This window comes from Pyrus communis, chromosome 1, assembly GCF_963583255.1.
Source record: "Pyrus communis chromosome 1, drPyrComm1.1, whole genome shotgun sequence".
NCBI classification, from domain to species: Eukaryota; Viridiplantae; Streptophyta; class Magnoliopsida; order Rosales; family Rosaceae; genus Pyrus; species Pyrus communis.
Window position 1 is genome coordinate 6,918,929 of NC_084803.1, and position 12,532 is coordinate 6,931,460.

The following is a 12,532-nucleotide window of genomic DNA, read 5'->3' on the forward strand; positions in this document are numbered from 1 at the left end:
AAACCACCAGTTTTTAAGTGAAAGATCCGCAAAACTACGCGCGAATTGTGAATGGAGTTTGAATCTCTCGCTATTGTAATCCTACTGGTTATTCACATCTTGTGTGATCCCCATTGAGAAGGAAGGTGGATAAGGAGTTCGGTCACGTCCTACATTTCCATTTGGTTTTGGAATTTCTTTTACTTTTTCCTTTTCATGTTGCTGGTGTAGAAGAAACCAGCATTCTTATATTGTATGTGACTTTGAGTTTTAATCTCCCGTATAATAATAATGCTTTGTCCGACATCATGTAGTTTTGCTGCATCAAGTTAACTCCCAAACAAGCTGGGAAATGCGATGCCCTTAACTTATGGATTTAGAATGTTACTCCTTGTGTCTTGGATTCAGAAATTAGGTCATACAGACGCCCAAGTTTAGGGGTGGTTCGGTATGAGATTCCAAATCGAAAATGGGATCCTAAATTCCAAATCGATAAGTTAGGTATTCTCAAATTTTGGGATTCTCAAAATATTTTCGATATTTCAGGTTCCGTATTTCCAAATTTCATATAAATTGAAATATCAATCATTCATACCAATTCAAATTAACATGCAACCAAAATAAAATAAGTAACAAACCCAAAACCAAAAATATAAGTTACAAACCTAATATGTTCGAAAACTAACAAACAATTTTTTGATTCCGTGTTGAAGAAATAGATAAATTTGGTTGAGAAGCAGCAATGCAAGGTGAGTGTGTGTGGGAGGTTTGTATCGTCAAATATGGCGATAAAGGGTTATGGTTACTACCTATGGACCAAATGGCAAAGTTAAAATTCTGGAAATCCAAGAGTTGGATGATAACGTTGAACAAATAGAGCAAAGGGCTATGGTTACTACTTGTGGACTACACCAATTATATTGCTACTAGTAGTGAGCACCAATTCAAATGTATAAGAATAATAATAATAGGGAATTGTTATTGGCACTCCAAATTTCTCATTCTACACTTCAAACTTTTTATATTTAGAAGGAAAAATACACTTGTGAGGAATCTAGAATGAGATTTTTGAAGTGCCAATAACACTTCCCTAATAATAATAATAATATATATATATATAATATTGATTTTCAATTTGGTATGGGATTACCAAAACATTGAGGAGACAATACCAATTCTTGTATTGAAATTTCAGGATCGATTCAGTATGTCATCTCGAAATTTCAAGAATTTTGGTTTGGAACTTTTTGTCTTGGAATCGGAATTTTTTTTTATTCGGTTTGGGATTTTTGGGATTTTTTTCGAGCTCCATCCAAATTAAGTTGTATCGACTTAGACTAGGATGGCACAACGATTATGCACTCAAAACACTTTTTTTTCTAGCAGATAATTTTCGGATTTTGGATTGCTGCAGGTTGTTGTTCAGAGGATTCCCCTGTGGAAAAAGTAATCAATCGAGCAATGGCGTCTTGTTACATTGATGAATATAAATACATATAGCAAATCGAGATTTACGATGACGCTTCCTCACCAAACTCACGGTAATCACTTGGAAACGCTTTAGAGCAAATGGTTAAATAGGACATAAGAGTTCATCTTGTCTTCACATTTCCGAGAAGTTCTCCAAAACGACCAAATTGTTCTTTGTTCTACTGACTTTTACTCGTACGTTGCAACACGATACAACAAACCAATAACTAGGGTGAGTCATATGAGGAGAAACACTTGCTTACTTCGGGGTGGTGGATCTACATATTTTTTCTCTCTATATCTCACTCTTCTTGTGACTTATGGTGAGAGAGAGAGAGAGAGAATGCACCCCGTTACATGCCATGTGACTCTAGTTACATCTCATATGTTTTTTCTACACTTCCATGTTTTGCCTTGCCATAACTCAACCTTTTCTACACAAAAATTGATCATCAAAATTTGTCACATGTTATCTTATAATTAAACTACACTACTACTCAATATTGTCACTTAAACGTGAACGTAATAACGTCACACACAATTTTTCTAAGTGATAAGATAGGAGAGAGAGAAGCAGAGTTTATTTGGCTCGGGTAAAGTTGTAACATTTTGGTTTATTTTATTTGCACATTTTGTACATACGATTAGATCCAAATTCTTCGTTATTATTGCCACCTTTTGAAGTCAATGTTGGTCTCATTTTTAATTCGTCATTTAAATCAAATATTTTATTGAAATTTTGGAAGCATATTTATCTGATAGAGATTTGGATTTGGAGTTTCACGGTATGAAAAGCTAGTGGCCCACCTTGTAGGAGAGCGTACAGGGGCACAATGGACCACTTCGGCTTTTAGATCTGCAAACTTTCAAATGGGCTGGGTTTGGCTCTATGACAACTATTTTTCAAATAAAAATAAATAAATCTTCATTGCACTGTTGAGTGTAGGAGGGAGTAGAATTATCTTCCCTCCTATTTTATTCCTCTTTCCTCCCCTCCTATTTCATTCCCTTTTCCTCCCCTACTTTGTGTAGAGTGATTCGGTTTAATTTTTCCCAAATACTAAAAATCAAATCACAATTACGATATTCAATTTTGTTGAGGGATAACAATAAGATATTGCATTCCATCTCAAACTCTGTATATCCTAGTATAACTTGTATTACTCATATTTGGTAACTTTTTCATTATATTTTGGGGATTTTGTCACTAGATTGGGGGAAATTTTCGCTAAAGTTTCTCGTGAGTTACTATACATAGACTGTGTCAACTCAAAATTTAAGGAGAAGGGTTTGTTTTAGTGGGATGATTGGGAACCAATTTGATTTTTCAATATTCTGGCTGTTGTTGTTAATGTATCAGTTCTTCTTTGATCATTAATAAATTAGTTTATTGTTTATAAATAAATAAAAAATAAAAACACTACCAACAATTTTTTACAAACAAAAAAAAATCATTAATAATTCTTTTATAGTAAGTACACATTTTAAAACAAATAAAGTGTTTTTCTTCTTAGTGAGACAACGAAACTAGACGGTTTAAACCAGAAACATAAAAACAGGTTAACCCAAAAAAAGCTAGAACAAATAGCTCTACCTACGCAATGTCTATTTTTAATCAGTCTCTTCTCCCATCACCTATCTAATTTTATTCTTCAATGTATTTCATTGCTCTCATATTTTCTTCCTTTAATTTTTTTTTCCTATTATAATTTGCTTCACTTATTTTTTTTAGTTTTCGGCTTAAATATTCTATTAAGTATACATTTGTTGCTCAATAAATCATACAACCGCTTCCAAATAGCTTATAAAGTTTTCCTTAATGCTTACGGAAAATATTCTACAAAAATAAAAATTTGCATTTTTGACCAAAAAAACGTGAGTATTAACCGGGAAACTAGTGTTTTCATCCTTATAATCATGCTTTGACTTCATTACTTATAAAGATCAGAAATCCATGTACAGTTCAAGAATATTGTACTTTGTGTCCCGTGATAGGAGTGTCTTTTTAAAAGATGTAACCTGAAGATTGTGATGGTATTTTTTGTGGTTTATACAAATGCCACACGGCTTAGTTGCTTTTGTTGCACAAGACGTGAATACACAAATTTCAATTTAATTTGTTAACAAATCAGATCATTATTGAGTTAAAATAAATAAAAAATAACAAAACACGACTCATTTGCGAGATCTGATTCTCGTATAATAAACAATATTATGTCAATAAGCTGTTTCGGCATTAACTGAAGCTGAGACTGGTTATGTGTACAATAGCATTTCTTTACTTTATAATACTAGTGAGGCAAGCATATATAAGTGCAAAATCACTGCTGAAATCCATCCAAATGGTACAGATCCTCTAAACGCCATAGTTATCAAAATGATGAAAATGATCTTACAAACGTAAATAAAATAAAGAGAGTCTTAACGAAAAATCCGCAGTACTGTTCGCTTTAACGAAAACTTCATTTTTACACTAAAAAGTCAAACTTAGTACTATTCACTTTACCCTTTATTTTGTCTTTATCATTAAAACTCAAAATTTTCAAATCTTTTTCATTAGTTTTTCTTAAAATAAAATGTGCTTTTATAAAAAGCAGAATTTGGCTTTTAATTATTATTTTTAATTCTTTCCTCGTTAGTTTTTTTAAATTAAATTTTGACATGTTGTCCCTTGCAGAACAAAAATACCACCACCATTACAAACACTAATCTTACACTACCATTGTTTCTACCGCCACCACCATCACTGCCTCCACAACCATAACCACCATTGCCACCACCATCGTATAATATATTTTAGTCTAACATGTGATTTGTTAGTTATTTAAGTCCAACCACGGTTCGATCTCTACCCACATTGAAATCACATTGCCAAATATTACAAGTTGCTAAAGTGCAACCATTTTCATTTTGTGTTTTTATAATTCAAATTTCGTTGAGTTATAAGTTTTTAGAAAAATATACCCTAAAATGAGACATTTTTGTCGCCCTGCCACTTATATCATGATACAAACATGGTGTCCCACCTTGTGCTTTGGGTCTACAAAAATATCTGAAGACTAACTGTTATAAATTAAACAAGTAAAATGCAATGATAAAAACTAAACTGAAGTCACTTAATACTACGGTCTAGTAGTATTCTTCTTCATTTGTAAGTGAGATGTTTTAAGTTTGACTCTCGTCAAAGGTAAATTTGAACCATATTATTGCTAACTCATTGTGAGGCTAAGCTCATCTCCTCTCCTATAGTGTAAAAAATATGATTAAAAAAAAAAAAAAAAAAACCAAACCGAAATCTGGGTGAACTAATTATTAGCGTTTAATTAGTTCAATTTATTAGCGTTTAATTTTATCCCAAAAGCGAAAGCAAAAGGGTAAAATAGTATTGTAACACACTGAAGTCTGAACCGACCTGAAATGCAGGAACAAAGTTGGAGCTCAGTCTCTCTGAGTCGCCACTCGCCGGAGTTAAGTGGCCCTCACCGCCGGACCTCTCTCCCGCACCCGAACCCAAACACAAACACTACCCCGGCCCCAATTTAGCACAAATTGACTTCTCCACCATCGTCAACCTGCCAACCGACCCGCGCAGGTACGTTGCTGAGTGATTGTACTTGAATTATGTAATTTCTTTTTTTTTCTCAGTTTAGTTATGGAATTTACACGTTCGATTGGACATTTGGAATTTTGAAATGGATTGAATTTGGAAGAGATTTGGTTCGAATTTTGATTTTACCATAAGTTTTGGCCCTGAACAATTTGAAACGGATTTAAAAATTTGAATTTTAACGTTACATTTTTATTTATTATTTTTTATTAAAATTAAATTTTTTTTTAACTTTTCATTAGTTTTCTTTTAAAAAAAAAAAGATGAACTTTCACGTATTAGTTATAATGAAAATGACTTGAAAACTTTAAGTTTTAATGATAAAGTCAAAATAAAGCGTAAAGGGAATAGTATTAGGATTGATTTTTTAGTGTAAAAATATGATTTTTTGTTAAAATAAACAGCACGGAAGTTTTTTTGTTAAAATTTCCTTAATTAAATGGGGTACCCTGAGTGCTTGTATTCTGAAATTATATTCGTGTTTTTGGTATTGATATCGGGATATGTTCATTTGATTTTAAATCCATCATCTTTTTTTGGCGGTGGTACATTTTATGCAGGCATGCATGCCCGAATCAGCAATTCGGGCTCATGGTATACTGCTCAATGGATGGTTTCAGATCAAGGAAGCTGAAAGGCCAGGGCGGCTTTGGGTGGAAATGAGGGAGGGAGAATGTGAAACCTAGCAACGTATGGTACACTTGTGGAAGGATATTGTCGGAGTCGGAGCGTCGCGCTGAAATTGCAACTGAGTTGAGCTGGTGAGCGAGATGAGGAGGGAGGGAGTTGAGCCCAATGCAATTGTGTACAATGATTATAATCCAATAATCGATGTGTTGGGGGAACCCTGAAGGTGCAAGCTGGTGCTGGGGATGATGGAGCGCTTTTTGGTCCTGGAATTACGCCCCACTATTTCAACATACAATTCTCTGGTAAAGGGCAGTTGCAAGGCTGGAGATCTTGTAGGGGCTAGTAAGATCCTTAAGACGATGAAAAGTCGGGGTACTGCCCCTACTCCAACAACCTATAACTATTTCTTTAGGTACTGTTCAAAGTATGGGAAAATTGAGGTTTATTGGATCTTTATACCAAAATGATTGAATCTGGATGATCCGCTTACTTTCCCAACTTTGTTGGAGATGTTAAGTGTGGAGGGGAGATTGAATTTTTGCTATTCAAGTTAGCAAGGAAATGAGATCAAGGGGATGGGAGCTACAAGCAACATGTTGCTTCATTTGCCTTACAATATGCATAAATTTAAAGAGGCTGCTGAAGAGTTTGAGGACATGATATGGAGGGGTTGAATTCCTCAGTATTTTACTTTCCAAAGAATGAGTGATTTGTTAAGGAAACAAGGAATGAATGAAATGGCACACAAACTGTGCAAGATGATGTCTTGTGTTCCTCATTCAACAAACTTGCCGGATACATATGTCAGAGATGAAGATGCATTTCGTGCAAGGAGGAAGTCTATAGTTCACTGAAGGCCGAAGCGACGTCTGATTTGTTAAAAAACTTGTTCAGATCCAAGGAACCTGTCAAATTTAGGAGATCGCCTGAAAATCTTGTATCAAGAGCATACCAGTTGATAGAGGATATTAAGAGAAAAGCTACGATCCAATGATATCCAGTTTTCTTTTCTTTGGTACTATACATTAATTCTGGCATTCTCTGCGAGGAAGGTACACTTGAGTTGACTGCAGGTGCAATAGAAAGGCAGTTGAGAGCTATTTCCGGTAGAAGAACAAAGCAATGTTTAAATTCATGTGCCTTTTGGTAAGACTTTGATAATTATATGGGAAAGCCTACGGGCCAACTACTTTTGGAGGATCCTTCTTATGAATTGAGATTATTTGTAATGTTACAACTTCTTATGATACTCTAGACGTGCAGCATTCTGAAGCCTGATGGGCATCCATCGTGAAGTCAAGTGGTTTGAATACAAGTTCAGTACACGTACAAACTGAATTGTATGGGATACAAAAAATGAAGCTTTGGTGGGATCCAGTTTTCAGACGTATGTAAGATGCGAAGTGGACTAGGAGAGAGGAGGCAATCAGCAATGTTTCTTTCGTTGAAGATATTGCGGAAACTGGATTTTGGAGTGTTTTGGGTTCCTGCATAACCAGAAAGGATGAAGAGGTTGGTGTTCCTAGTAAATATGCGGCAGTCAACCTCTGAAACACACGCGATATGCAGGTAAATGTCCAACTGTTGACCTTTTAATCAAGTTTTGACGAATTCAAGTCAAATTGCTTTGGTTGATTATGTTAAACCTTTCTCTGAGAATACATTATATTTTTGACACATCGGTAAACATGTTGCTTTTGGTGAATTCAATGGTGAAATACTAGAGGAGGATTGTCGACAGCATGGAAAGCTTTGATGGATAACCAAGCTGATGCAAATCACCTTGGAATTAAGGATTGCAAAGTTATGAATATTATATTCAGAAAATTATTTAACATAAATGATTTTCATATCCTTGACCAAATTAACGATCAAACCGGGCGTTGATGGTTATTCATCATAGCTTTCCATGTTGTCGGCAATCCTCTTCTGGTATTTCGCCATTGAAATTGTTGTGAGCTACATCTATAATATGAAGCGTTGGCCATTGGTATCCGTGGACATCCAATGCCAACGGAGAGTCAGATTGGAGGACAAGGACTCGCAAGAGGGAAGTGTTGTTCGAAGAGCAGGGAAACGTGTCCATTGTCTGATTGTATCCAAGATTTACAACTAGTAATTTTGTGCAGCTCCGGCCTTTGATTTGATTAGCACCGAGGAATCATACCACTGAGTGAGTGAATTATTGGACAGATGAGAAACCTCAAGAGATGGCGAATTACAGGGCGATCCTGGAGTGATGCCGTGGAGGTTATTGCTTGAAAGTGAGAAGAGTTTGGCGTTCGTCAAGATGATTTCGATTTTCGGGTTGCTTTTGTATACAGTTAGGATTGTTGATGAATTGGCATCCTTCTTGTACTTTATGCCCCGTGGATCGTGATAGTGGAGTCCTTTTTGAAGATGATAGTTTCATGGACGAAAAGTAATGATACAATTTATACATGTGTGTGAATATGACTGTTTCATGGACGAAAATATTTGAAATCTTATTTCTTCACCCAATATCCTCGGGGACATTGGCGAAAGGAATATAGTCACAAAATATTCACGGATATCTTCTCCTTGGCTTCTCTTCATCCCATGGAGAGAAGAATGAAGTTTAAAAGCTGTGTATATTCATATGAACCTTCAGCAATGTCTGTCAAAATCCCCTTCACACTCAATACAATCTCAAAAGCTGAAACAAAAAAGTTTCTTTTCCAAACAACCCAACACTCAGCTTTCCCTGTATAATATGGCTGACTGATATCGGTGACAATGAACTGATGGGGATCAACAGTCTGCCTCCAAGAAAATGAACAATACGTATAAAAGTAGATGAAGCTGTGTACATTCACATGAAGCTTATGAATCTTGCAATGTTTGTCAAAATCCATTTCACACTCAATACAATCCCAAAAGCAGAAACAAAATAGAAAAATTCAAGTTTGTTTTCCAAACAACACAAGTTACACAACCAAGCTGCTGTTCAAGTTTATCGTTCAAAACCAACAACTGACTAGCTAACTAATAGTCTAATATCATGGCTAACTAATATAAGTGAATCTATTGTATTGACTTCACTGCAGCTCTCACTCTACTTTTCACATCCTTTTTAGCTTATAAGTTTTTTGGTACTTCTCCTTTTTCTCATTCCAGGTGGGACACTCTGCAGATTTGGTGCTTTAAGTTGCAACTACACCACAAGAGAAAAACCCACAAACAGGACTCAATCAGTAAACATGTTGTTGTATAATACCATCTCACTCACCATTATATACCAAAGATGCAAAATATGATCACATCTAGACAGAACACTAAAATTGCAGAAAACTAGCTGCATAAAAGAAGTACCTTACTTCAAGAGTTTCCCAAATCACTGTACTTTGCTGTATATCTCCTCCAAGTGCTAGTAAAATTAACTTTTTGTTTCTACTGAGATTGCAGATGCTCTCAAAGAGCACGCCCAAAAACGACTTGCTCAATATCATATCCATCTGTGATACCCAACTACAGAGAAAAACAAGGTCAAACTATTAGATTTATATCTCACAAAAACTAAGCAACTAGAACCAGAATATAAGAAAATTTTCTTACCCTGTGTTTAGCATCCATGGTGATATGCCGGCTAAGTTTCAGGAAATCGAGCATATTGGACGCTTTATAGTTGGTGTGGTAATCTCTCACAAGATGTCTCAACCTTGACCCGTAATCTTGTAGCTCAAACAACGTCTTCCAGTCCAAGGTTAAAAGATCTCCACCGTGAGATGCATACATGTTCTCCAGCTTAATAGTCACCAACCTCAAGATAAAACCTTGGGTGCAATTGACGAAATTATGGGTTTGAAAAAATTTCGTGTAACTCTAAATTTGTAAGCCAATCCGTTTTTTGGGCCTCAGAAGTGAAAGTGAAAGATGGCCGAGTAGATCTTCAAGGCATCTATAATAGAAAAAACAAAACACAACAATTGAATTATTTGTTGTAATTCTAATTAAATGATAAATAAGAAAAGAAAAACATGAAAATTAAAATCGACTTACATAGGAAGTAGCGTCAACTTACGTAGCGTTTCAAGTTCAACTATTGTGCCCTTGTGACTCAGTTTGTCAATTTCCTCTCGAATAACACTCCTAAAACTCACTACCGGGTCAATCCGTTTTAGAATGACACATCTAACTTTACTGACCACCAAATACAGTGAGTGATGTAGCTGGATAAGGCTTTTCTTTGAGATCACCCACTATCTCTATTGTATTTCTACCAATAAAGAAAAGAAAGAACGAACAAAGGCTAAAAAACAACTAGTAGTACGATTTATACAAATGAAAACACAAAATAAAAAAATATCACTCACCTCAATATCAACTTGAACTTCGATGTGAATATTTCACTATCAATTTGTTTCAACTCAAGTGGACTATTCTTCACCAATTGAAATAGGGTGGAGTCCATCTATGTAGAGATGATCAAGACTTTGCCATCCACAAATTTGATCATATAACTTGGATATATATACGACTTCTTCCAATCAAATTTTTGAAATAAGTTCAAATTATCCAAGTTATATGATCAAATTTGTGGATGGCAAAATCTTGATCATCTGTACAGAGATGGACTCCACCCTATTTCAGTTGGTGAAGAATAGTCCATTTAAGTTAAAACAAATTGATAGTGAAATGCTCACATCGAAGTTCAAGTTGATATTGAGATGAGTGATATTTTTCTTTTGTGTTTTCATTTGTATACATCGTACTAGTTGTTGTTTTTTACTTTTTTGTTTTTCTTTCTTTTCTTTATTGATAGAAATACAGTGGAGATAGTGGATAATCTCAAACAAAAGCCTTATCCAGCTACATCCTTTGGTTGTCACTCACTGTATTTGGTGGCCAGTAGAGTTAGATGTGCCATTCCAAAACGGACTGACCCAGTTATTAATTTGGTAGTGATTTTTAGGAGCGTTATCCGAGAGTTAATTGACAAACTGGATCATAAGGACATAATGGTTGAACTTGAAACACTACATAACTTGACGCTACTTCCTATGTAATTTGATTTTAATTTTAATGTTTTTATTTTCTTATTTAACATTTAGAATTACAAAAAATAATTCAATTGTTATGTTTTGTTTTTTCTATTATAGGTGCCTTGAAGATTTGCTCAGCCATCCTTCACTTCTGTAACCCAAAAAACGGCATGGCCTACGAATTTGGAGTTACGCAAATTTTTTTTGAAACCCATAATTTCGTCAATTGCACCCAAGGTTATATCTTGAGGTTGGTGACTATTGAGCTGGAGAACGTGTATGCATCTCATGGTGGAGATCCTTTAACATTGGACTAGAAGACATCGTTTGAGCTACAAGATTACGGGGTCAAGGTTGAGACATCTTGTGAGAGATTAACACACCAACTACAAAGGGTCCAATATGCTCGATTTCCTGAAACTTAGCCAGCATATCGTCATGGATGCTAAGCACAGGGTAAGACAATTTTCTTATATTCTGGTTCTAGTTGCTTAATTTTTGTGAGATATAAATCTAATAGTTTGACCTTGTTTTTCTTTATAGTTGGGTATCACAAATGCAAAGATAGATATGATATTGAGCAAGTCATTTCCGAGGTTTTTGGGAGTGCTCTTTGAGAGCTTCTGCAATCTCAGTAGAAACAAAAAGTTAATTTTACTAGCACTTGGAGGAGATATACAGCAAAGTACAGTGATTTGGGAAACTCTCGAAGTAAGGTAATTTTTTTATGCAGCTAGTTTTTTGCAATTTTAGTGTTTTGTCTAGATGTGATCATAATTTGCCTCTTTGGTATATAATGGTGGGTGAGATGGTATTATACAACAACATGTTTACTGACTAAGCCCTATTTGTGGGTATTTCTAATGTGGTGTAGTTGCAACTTAAAGTTTGTGGGTATTTCTAATGTTCTGTATCTGCAGAGTGTCAATCTGAAATGGGAAGAAGAAGAAATACCAAACAACTTACAAGCTGGAAAGGATGGGAAAAATAAAGGAGGAGTGAGAGCTGCAATGAAGTCAATACAGTACATTTACTTATATTAGTTAGCCATTATATTAGACTATTAGTTAGCTAGCCAGTTGTTGGTTATGAACGATAGACTTGAACAACAACTTGATTGTGTAACTTGTATTGTTTGGAAAAGAAACTTATATTAGTTAGCCAGTTGTTGAATTTTTCAACTTGATTGTGTAACCCTAAGACCAAAACACAGCCCAAGACTTTGATGGATAAAAGTAAACTTACAAGCCTTGCAGCTGGATGAAGTGATGCAGAAAATTGCTGACTTATGTTCACCTATCCCAACGAATCAAAAAGAAAAATTATTAAAGAAAGTGTCTCGGTTCAAATCAAACAATGAAAGAAACATACAAGTAAATAACAAACTTACTGCGAACAGAACAAAGTTCGTCCATCAAGGCCACGGGTGCCTTAAGGATAGTGCTTGAGGGCCCTGAAAGTCGAGAAATTGTGAAACTTGGTAGAGTGTGAAAAGCATCAGAATGTTGCAGAGAAAGAAACAGCAAAAGAAAGTTACCGGTGGAGGACCCTTGAGACGATGATGAAGAAGATCTACGCCGGGATCTTAGAGAGATTGTGTGAGAGAGAGGGGAATGGAAGCTTTAAAAGAGGTGGAGTGTTTGAGGATTCTTAGAGAGATTGAGTGAGCGTTAGAGATGAGGGAAAAGAGAGCGATGGCAGAGTCACGGGGACGATAAATGAGGGAAAGGAGAGAGATGATAGGGAATAGAGAGATGGCAGAGTCATGGGGAAGAGATGATAGGGAATAGAGAGATGGCAGAGTTACGGGGAAGATAAATGAGGGAAATGAGAGAGATGATAG

At 35.5% G+C, this 12,532-nt stretch overlaps 2 long non-coding RNA genes and 1 pseudogene across 2 annotated transcripts; 1 reads left to right on the plus strand and 2 right to left on the minus strand.

Moving 5' to 3' along the window:
- Positions 1–5,622: 5,622 nt before the first annotated feature.
- Positions 5,623–7,976, plus strand: LOC137732579 (pentatricopeptide repeat-containing protein At5g11310, mitochondrial-like; annotated as a pseudogene).
- Positions 7,977–8,281: 305 nt separating this feature from the next.
- LOC137711989 (uncharacterized) lies at positions 8,282–10,185 on the minus strand. Its single transcript, XR_011065177.1, has 2 exons — positions 9,020–10,185; positions 8,282–8,861 (listed from the first exon to the last, which is right to left on the minus strand). It is a non-coding gene; the product is annotated as an uncharacterized lncRNA (long non-coding RNA).
- A 1,491-nt stretch (positions 10,186–11,676) lies between these two features.
- LOC137725953 (uncharacterized) lies at positions 11,677–12,499 on the minus strand. Its single transcript, XR_011067566.1, has 3 exons — positions 12,227–12,499; positions 12,080–12,142; positions 11,677–11,985 (listed from the first exon to the last, which is right to left on the minus strand). It is a non-coding gene; the product is annotated as an uncharacterized lncRNA (long non-coding RNA).
- Positions 12,500–12,532: the final 33 nt, after the last annotated feature.